Source organism: Oratosquilla oratoria, chromosome 17 (assembly GCF_046742065.1).
Source record: "Oratosquilla oratoria isolate Oo_2021 chromosome 17, ASM4674206v1, whole genome shotgun sequence".
NCBI classification, from domain to species: Eukaryota; Metazoa; Arthropoda; class Malacostraca; order Stomatopoda; family Squillidae; genus Oratosquilla; species Oratosquilla oratoria.
The window spans coordinates 31,091,194-31,101,193 of NC_134793.1; the positions used below are offsets into that span (position 1 = coordinate 31,091,194).

At 39.4% G+C, this 10,000-nt stretch overlaps 1 protein-coding gene across 2 annotated transcripts in view; it reads left to right on the forward strand.

The window, feature by feature from the left end:
- fuss (SKI family transcriptional corepressor fussel) overlaps positions 1-10,000 on the forward strand; it is a 270,739-nt gene that overhangs the window by 116,131 nt on the left and 144,608 nt on the right. The window lies entirely within an intron of this gene.

The following is a 10,000-nucleotide window of genomic DNA, read 5'->3' on the forward strand; positions in this document are numbered from 1 at the left end:
TCTCCTCTCCTTTCTCTTTCTCCTCCCCTTTCTATTCCTCCTCTTTCTCCCGCTCCTCTCTCCTCTTTCTTCCTACTCCTCCTCCTCCTCCTTTCATTAAACTCTTCTTTCTTCTTACGTTTTTACCCTGTACTCTCTCTTCCTTCTTCTCTTCTTATTTTCTTTCTTATGCCCTCTTTTTCACTCTCCTTTATTTTCCTCGTCCTTGATCTATTTTTATCTTCTCTTTTCATTTCATCTTTCAGCAGCCATACTATCTCCTTCCCTGTCTCTTCTCGATTTCATTTTTCCCTCCCTCCCTCCCTCCCTCCCCGTCTTCCCTCACCTCCCTCTTTCCTTCTCTCTCTCTCTCTCTCTCTCTCTCTCTCTCTCTCTCTCTCTCTCTCTCTCTCTCTCCTCTGTGTGCCTACCCATTACTCGCTCTTCCTCACATCTCCTCTTTCATCAGTTCCTTCGTGTCTCTCCTCCTTTCGCCAGCCCTCCTCCGATCCCTTCATTCTCCATCCTCTGATGCTTCTTCTTCTTCTCCTTATCTTTTTCTTGTTCTTGCTGTTGTTGTTGTTGTTGTTCTTCTTCTTCCTCCTCCGCTTCTTCTTTTTCCTCCTCTTCTTTTTCTCTTCTTCTTCCTCTTCTTCTTCCTCTTCTTCTTCCTCCTCTTCTTCTTCTTCTTCTCTTTCTTTTTTTTCTCCTTCTTTCTCCTTCTATGAGACGTCAGTTGCCTCTGCCGCGTTTTTGAGTTTCCGTCGGTGTGTGGTTGATTTCCAACCCCGTTTTTTTGACAATTGTTGTTGTTGATGTTATTATTATTATCAATATTATTGTTATTATTACTATTATCATTATTATTATTATCAATATTATTGTTATTATTACTATTATAATTATTATTATTATTATTATTATTATTATTATTATTATTATTATTATTATTATTATTATCATTATTATTATTATTAATTATTATTATTGTTATTATTATTATTATTATTATTAATCATTATTATTATTATTATTATTATTATTATTGTTATTATTATTGTTATTATTATTATTATTATTATTATTATTATTATTATTATTATTATTTTTTTTTTTTTTTTTCTTTGCCACCCTTGCGTCCTTTTCGTGGTCCTTCATTGCCACTTGTTCCTCCTATTGAATCTTTCCTTGGGTCTTCTTGCCTTTCCATTGGTTTCCTTACGAGTTTTGCCTTTCTCCTGCATCCTCTTCCTTTGTCCTTTTTCCCATCCATCGTCTCCCTGTCTGTTCGCCGATTTTTGTCTGTGTCTATCTTTATCTAACGATTCTGATTTTTTTTTAATAATGGATGAAAAGCCAGGACCACCCACTTGGCCATTACCGGCCAAGTAGTTATTTTCATGATTTTTTTTTTTTTTTTTTTTTTTTTTTTTTTTTTGTCAAGTGGAGAGACTCGTCCATAGAGGACCAACATAAGAACATAAGAATGAAGGAGACTGCAAGAGACCATAGGGCCTACACTAGGCAGCTCCGTATCCATCACCACCTGTCATCCCCATCCATAAAGTTGTCTAATCGTTTCTTAAAACAACTGACAGTTTCAGCGCTTACTACATGGTTACTAAGTTTATTCCATTCGTCGACCACCCTATTAGTAAACAAAATTCTTGCCTATTTCCTTCTTAAATCTAAATTTGTCCAGTTTATAACCATTACTGCGAGTCCTGCCCTGTTGTTTTAATATGATGACCTTGTTTGCATCACTCTTGTTAAAGCCTTTGATCCACTTGAACACCTCTATTAGATCACCCCGCACTCTGCGTCTTTCCAGAGAGTGTAAGTTAAGGTGCCTAAGCCTCTCTTCGGAAGGCAAATTTCAGCGCCTCTGTAGGAGTATGGTATGGGAGATAGTATGGAGAGAAATAGAAACTCTTTACTCTCTTGTAAGCTTCTCTTGTTCTCTCATGTTACTCTTTATGTTACTTTTTATGTTACTCTCTTCCCCCCCCCTCTCTCTCTCTCTCTTTTCTGTTCTTCCTACACTTCTGGGAGTTCGACCCTTTACCCGGATGGCAATCCTGCTTAATATGATTCTCTTCCCTCTCACCCATCGCCTTCCACTGCTAATGACGAGTGGACGGCGACTTTCTGCTGGCTTTCGACGGGCGATTCTATTCAGTCGCTGCACAGATGAAACGTGAAGCTTTTCTTCTTTTTCTTCTTCTCTCCTTCGAGATAACCCCCCTCATCATTTACCTATGATAATCATCATCATCATCGTCGTCGTCATCATCATCGTCTTCATCATCATCATCATCGTCGTCGTCATCACCGTCGTCATCATCATCATCATCATCATCATCATCATCATCGTCGTCATCATCATCATCATCATCATCATCATCATCATCATCATCATCATCATCATCATCATCGTCGTCGTCGTCATCATCATCATCATCATCATCATCATCATCATCATCATCATCATCATCATCATCATCATCATCATCATCATCATCATCATCATCATCATCATCATCATCATCACCATCATCATCATCATCATCATCATCATCACCATCACCATCATCATCTTGGAACCTTTCATTTACATCCAGTCCCATTGTTTACACTCATTCTACCTCTTCCAACACATCAACCATCTCCATATTTGTCTTCCCAAATTGTCACTTTCCCTCATTTTCCCTCTCTCTTCTTTTTCCCATTTTAACTCACTGGCACCTTCCTCTTTTTACCCTTTCCCAGCTTGCCTTAGGACATTTACCCACCGCCTTCCCTTCCTTTGGTCTCTCTTGCCCATTTCCTCTCTCTACCCCTTCCCAACAACGTACATCTCCCATCCCTTCCCCTGTGTATACCTCGTTCATGTTGTGTACACATCGGCACACTTGTGTACATCCTGTGCCCATCTCGTGTACACATCCCCCCACCCCACCCCCCACCACCGCCCTTACGCTCTGCAATCGCCCAGGGCAAAGCACCCGTTTCGTGTGCTCTTACAAACTTCCCCCCTTCCTCCATCTCCTCCTCCTCCTCCACCACTCCTTCTTCCTCCTCCTCCTCCTCCTCCTCTTCATCCTCTTCCTTTTCCTCCTCCTCCTCCTCCTCATTATCGTCCCTCAACTCACCTCCTATTCCTTTTCTTTCTCTTGTATAATATACTTTCGAGCCATTCTCATTTTCCTTTTTTCCGTTTCCCTCTTTTTTCTTCACCACTCTTTCCTCTCCTTTCCAAACCCTTTCCTTTCGCTCTTTTTCTCTCTTTTTCGCCCTTTACCCACTCCTCCTCCTCCTCCTCTTCCTATTCTCTTTCTCCTCTCGTTGCCCCAAACCCTCGCTTCCTATTCTCTCTTTCTCTCTCTCTTTACTCTTTTATTTCGTTTCTCCATTTTCCTCTTTTCTTCATATCCGCTGCTCTTAATCGCTCCTGATCTCCATATGAGCCGATCTCATTTTGAGATGTTCTCTTCCTATCTCCACGTCTCCCATCTCGCAATTTGCTTCCACAATCTCCACATTTTCCTCCCTTATTAACTCATAAATTCACAGCCAAAACCAACCCCTCCAGTTCTCATACTTTCCCTTCTATCTTCCTGGCAGTATTTCCAGGTTCCAATTGCCTCTCGCCATTTAGAAAAATCCTATTTCCTCCTTATTTCTTCTTTCCCAACTCTCCTTGTTTTTGTAATATCTTCTCATTAACCTTCTGCAAAATAAAACGATGTACTATGTACACTTAAAAGAAGGTTCTCTTTTCTACGTCTAAACCGCACACACACACACACACACACACATATATATATATATATATATATATATATATATATATGTATATATATATATATATATATATATATATTAACAACCACAACGCACTTTAATTCTAAGCCATCAACATCGGGAGACCCAATGGGGCCACATGCAGAAATTGAAATATGGTACTGCCGAGGACTCGAACTCAGCGATCATATGACAAGTGCCGTAGTAACTAACCAACTGAAGACCTTCAGTTCTTCTGATAAGACGTTTCTCATCCACGCTTAAGGTATACAGAAATCTTCGAAAGTGTGGGATGAGGAGAGAAACAAACTCTATAAGATTTACCAACATTAAGTCTCGTAACTTCTAGTTACAAATTCAACTGAATATGAAAGTTTTATACCGGTTTATAAACACATAAATAAAGAAACTAGGGAAGGTCACTGAACGTGGAAAAACTTTCCATATTTGTGGCGCTAATTGGGGAGCTTGAATGGTCAAGTGGCGAAATGTCTTTTCTGGAGGGTCAAGAGGTCACTACTGAGGAAGTTAATCGAGGTTGAAAAATCCTTTATTTGAAAATATTCTAATAGAAGAAGACGACAGTCGTCATCATCATCATCCTGGTCTAGCTCTATGTTGCCTTTAACCAGATATTCTCGCGTCTAAGAAGTCTTCTAACTTTATATTAAAGAAGATCTCCCTTCCTACCTTCCCTTGAACTACTCCAGAGGAGAAACGTCATCTACATGCACACTTGTCAACACGAAGACTGTGGAACTCGAACACCTTATGTAGGAATGACGACTACTCGCCTGTCCAGACGCCTCAATTGCCACATTCCAGCAGGATCCATTGAGAATCCTTATCTCCACGAACATGGAATCCCTCCCCCCCTTCCCCCACGAGAGGACACCTGAGGCGACCATACTACTGGACCAGGAGGAGGATGTCCGTCGTCTTTCCCTATTAGAAGTTTTTTATATGAAATATCTTTCAACCTCTGTTGACATCCATAGTGGTAACCTGCAGTAGAGATATTTTGACACTCGTCCATTGAGGCTCCCCAATTAGTGCCACATGTATTTAGAGTTGTTCTACATGCAGTGAGCTTTCCTAGTCTTCTTATATATATATATATATATATATATATATATATATATATATATATATATATATATATCTATATATATATATATATATATATGCGTGTGTGTGTGTGTGTGTGTGTGTGTGTGTATGTATATGTATATATACATATTTAGTTTTTGTCTCACTTTCTTGACGTGCAAGGTTTTATTATTATTATTATTATTATTATTATTTTTGTTATTTTTATTATTATTATTATCATTATTATTATTTTTATTATTATTATTATTATTATTATTATTATTATTATTATTATTATTATTATTATTATTATTATTATTATTATTATTATTATTATTATTATTATTATTATCATTATTATTATTATTATCATTATTATTTTCTCTATCTCTCTCTCTCTCTCTCTCTGTTTTCAGTATTCTTCAGGAAATATTTCTTTCTCTGATCTCTTAGGGATGCGGCAGTGGTTGAGGAAATGCCTCTGACGACTGGGAAATCTCACCGATTAGACTGAAAAATATTATCGACTGATAACAGTTAATACCCTTAGGACTTTTATTATCATTATTTTCTATTGTTCTGGGGTTCATTTTCTGTTCTGCCCTGCGTCCCTATGCCAGACAGTACCTTCTGTTTCTTGCAAATTCGTTGTTTGAGTTGCGGCCCTTGATATATAGGGCCCTAAGTTATTTCTAGTCCCCTTTTGGTACAATCACGTTTGAGTAAAAGCAGCAGCGACTGCAACAGCACTGTAGGAAAGAGGCCAAACCTCAAATATATTGGATCCCATACTCTGCGTTTGCCCTCTCGACTACAATCACGTTTCTTAAATTTTCTAGGCCTTCTCGGATGATTTGGTGACCGTTTCTAGATATGGGATTTCTCTGTGCCCCTAAGGACCTGGGGCCGAATTGATAAAGTATCCTAACCTCTAAGTCTTGACATAAATCTTCAAGATGGCGGAGATTTTAACCTAAGCCCCTATGTCGGCGACCTAAATGCTTATGTCTAGACCTAAATGCTTACGTCTAGACATAAGCATTTAGGTCGCCTACATTGGGATTTAGGTAAAATCTTCGCACTTTCGAAGCTTTATGTCTAGACTTAGGGGCTAGGATCTTTTAAAAATTCGGCCCCTGTATCCTACCAATCAGGGCTTGAGGTTTCATTGTAGCCATGCCGACGTACGCTGAAGGAAGATTTTTACAGTTTCCTTGAGTGTTTTTGTATTCAGACGCGACTTACGTAGGATGTCGGCAGCTTGCTCTCTCCCGGCTCGCGGGTGGCGTTTCATAAAGAAAACGGAAAGAATCGAGGGAGCCTCGAGAAACTACGACAGATTGCGACTGACTCCAACATACTGTTGCAAGTGGTACAGATTCCGATAGACAAAAAAAAAAAAAAAAAAAAAAAAAAAAAAAAAAAAAAAAATCTACAGATACCAAAACACTTCAACAGACTCCGACAAAAAAAAAAAAAAAATAATAAAAAATAAATAAATAAATAAAAATAAAAAAATAAAATAAATCTACAGATACCAAGAGACTTCAACAGACTCCGGCAGACCCCAACATATTTCTGCAGACACTGAAAGACTCCGATGGATGTGAGAGACTCCGAAATACCCAGATAGACTTCTGGAAATTTTGACATACTATGACAGACAAGAACCTCGGGCATATTTTGAAACGTCTTTGTCATCACAAAAAGGAGAGAGAGAGAGAGAGAGAGAGAGCGTTAGCGTTATTTGCACGATGTACAAATTTGTAAACTTCTTGCCCAATCTACCATTCTAGAACTTGGTTACTTTAGGAAAAGAAAGAAGTGTCCAGGACAAGAGCCAAAATTCAGCCATCACTAACTGACAGGATTAGGGAGAAATGGAACCAAATATTGAACGTCCTCCTCGTTTTTTCACTTTCGAGACTGAAAGCTTCTGAGAATCGTCTGTAAACTAAATCTGTTAATCACAAAGTTGATAATAAGTAGTGGTATTATTGGTGTTATTATGTAATAGCAAGCAGAAACTTATTTCTAAGGTTGAAAAGGTAGTAAATTTGATACGTCCGATTTTATGTTTACATGGACGTAAAATCCCTGAAGACTAGATTTCTGTGACCCTCCTATTGTAGTAACGTCATGAATGGTATTAGTTTTGTGACAGGGATATACAATGGTGTATACTTACACCGAACAACACCAGTATTTATTTTAATGAAAAAGTGTAAATTGAATCAATCTGAAGTGTATATGGAGAGGAACATTATTTTTACTCGATGTCTTTTTAACTGTCGTTCTAGAAGCGTAGCTGGCGATATATATATATTGCACACTATTATAATAATTTAGAGTACGAGCACCGGGCTCTGCCCGTCCGGGCTTCTCAGGGACAGGTCCGCTTCGCCTGTAGCGGCCTTCGGCGATTAGCACTTCATCTTTCAATAACTTAACATTCTTTTCATCTGTTGTCGACAATTCTTCCCTGCTGTAGCCTTTTGTTCTGATTGGCTGGTCTTCAGTCGTGACGTCCTGTCGCCTCTTCTGATTGGCTAGTTCTCAGTTGTGACGTCATGTTTGTTCTTCTGATTGGCTGGTCTTCATTTGTGACGTCATGCAACGATGTTCAGAAATCGATTATTTCTACAAGTTATTGTTTTCAATATATATATATATATACATATATATATATATATATACATATATATATACATATATATATATATATATATACATATATATATATATATATACATATATATATATATATACATGATGATGCTAAGAAAATACATCCCAACAATTATTGGCATAATTTCATCATTAGGAATTATTTCATAATCGTATTTTTCTAATGCCCCCGACTATCGTCTTTCCTGTTAATTACATTTCTTAAATGCAAAGCTCCGTCAAAATTACACTCCGTATATTTTACTGTATTTTGAAATATGAAGTGATTATTTTCACTGTTTGGCTATTTGTTAAAAACTGCAGACAGCATTTCAAGGATTATATATGTTAGATTGGATTAAGTTAGGTCAGGAGTTATGTTAGAGTGGGTTGCATTACGTGATGTAAGACTAGTTTAATATATGTTATTGAACATTAGGTTGCATCAGGTTAAGTTAGGTTAGATAAAGTTAAGATGTCCTTTTTACCAAATATTGGGGGAGGATTTTCAAAATTTTGAATTTGTTAATTGTAACCGACAAAGATAATCGTTAAATATGGCCGCCTGGCTGCAGTGTTGACGAAGAAGAAGAAAAAAAAAAAATAGAAAAAATAAAAACAGATAAAATAACTACATAAATCTGGTGTATTCTTCCGAGTAATTTTCAGGGAAAAAGTGCCATACTGAAGCCTGAAATGTTGTAATGAGTTACAGTCATAAATCGTGAAGTCGACAGGAAACCTTTTGGCTAGTTACAAGGTCGGAAGCAAAGAGAAAGACAAAGATTGAAACAGTTATATATACAAGAATGTATATATAAATATATATATATATATATATATATATATATACATATATGCAAATATATATATGTATACATATATGCAAATATATATATATATATATATACATATATGCAAATATATATATATGTATACATATATGCAAATATATATATATATATATATATAATATATATAAATATATATATATATATATATATATATATATAAACACACACTGAAAAAGGCAATATACTGTCCTCTAATATGAAAAAATAAAACAAACAGAAAAAGTGCCGATTTGAAACAAAAGTGACAATGAAATCCAAAGAAAAAATCCTAAAGATTTGGCTTCTCTCCATTTACTTTCCCTTCCGGACTTTCTCTCCTCTGTGCCGGATCGAGTCTCCCTCTCTCTCTCTCTCTCTCTCTCTCTCTCTCTCTCTCTCTCTCTCTCTCTCTCTCTCTCTCTCTCTCTCTCTCTCTCTCTCTCTCTGTGTGTCTCTCTGCCTCTTTGCCCTCTCGTTTCCCTTCCTTTTGCCTTTCCTTGGTCTCCTTTCCTTTCTCTCCGCTTTCCTTCCCTCCTTTTACATCCTTTTACCTTCTCCCCACTGTTACCTGTCCCTTTACCTTTCCTTTCCCTTACCTTCAACTTCCCTTTAATTCCCCCTTTCTTTTACCTCCTTCCCACCCTTACCTTCCCCTCTCTTTCCCTTTCCTTTCCCTTCCCTTCAACTTCCCTTTAATTCCCCCTTCTTTTTACCTCCTTACCTTCCCCTCGTCCCTTTCCCTCTTCTTTCCCTTGCCTTACCTTCAACTTCCCCTTTAATTACTCCTTCCTTTTACCTCCTCCCCCCGCCGTTCCCTTCCCCTCGTCCCTTTCCCTTTCCTTCAACTTCCCCTTTAATTCCTCCTTCCTTTTACCTCCTCCCCACCTTTCCCTCTCCCTTCCCTTCCCTTCAACTTCCCTTTAATCCCCCCTTCCTTTTACCTCGTCCCCACCGTTCCCTTCCCCCTCGTCCCTTTCCCTCTCCCTTCACCTTCCCTTCAACTTCCCTTTTAACTTCTCCTTCTGGCCAAGTCAGTCGGAGTCTCGCCCGGCCCGAGTGCATCGGAGGGAATCCAGTAAACTTCGGCCCCTCCCCTCCCCCATCCCCCTCCCTCCCCCTCCCCCTCTCCCCACTCCCCCCACCCCCCCGGCCCCCCAAAAGAGCTCACGGGTCCAGAAGCTCCCATCGACTTACAGAAAGAAGCCTCCGGGTGGAGAGTCCCGGTAAAGGAACCATCCTCCCTTTGGTCACTGACCCGGAACACGCGCGGCACAAAGCCCCGCTTTGCAGTGCTCTGACCGGGCTTTGACCCGGGCTTTGAGTCTTGTGTTTGCCTTCGAGTACTGAGCTCTGCCATGGTGTTCAGCCGCGTGCGTCTTGGCCCTCCTCCTCCCTTCCCCCTCCCCCCACCCCACCCGCCTTGTCCTCAAGCCGAAAAAGGCTGCGAGAGTCGAGGGTGGCTGGCGGGATCTCTGTAACAGACCCTCGCCGTCGAAAGGAGGAGGTGGAGGAGGAGGAGGAGGAGGAGGAGGAGGAGGAGGAGGAGGAGGAGGAGGAGGAGGAGGAGGAAGAAGAAGAAGAAGAAGAAAGGAAGATGGGTAGACAGGGAGGGAGGACGAAGAGGT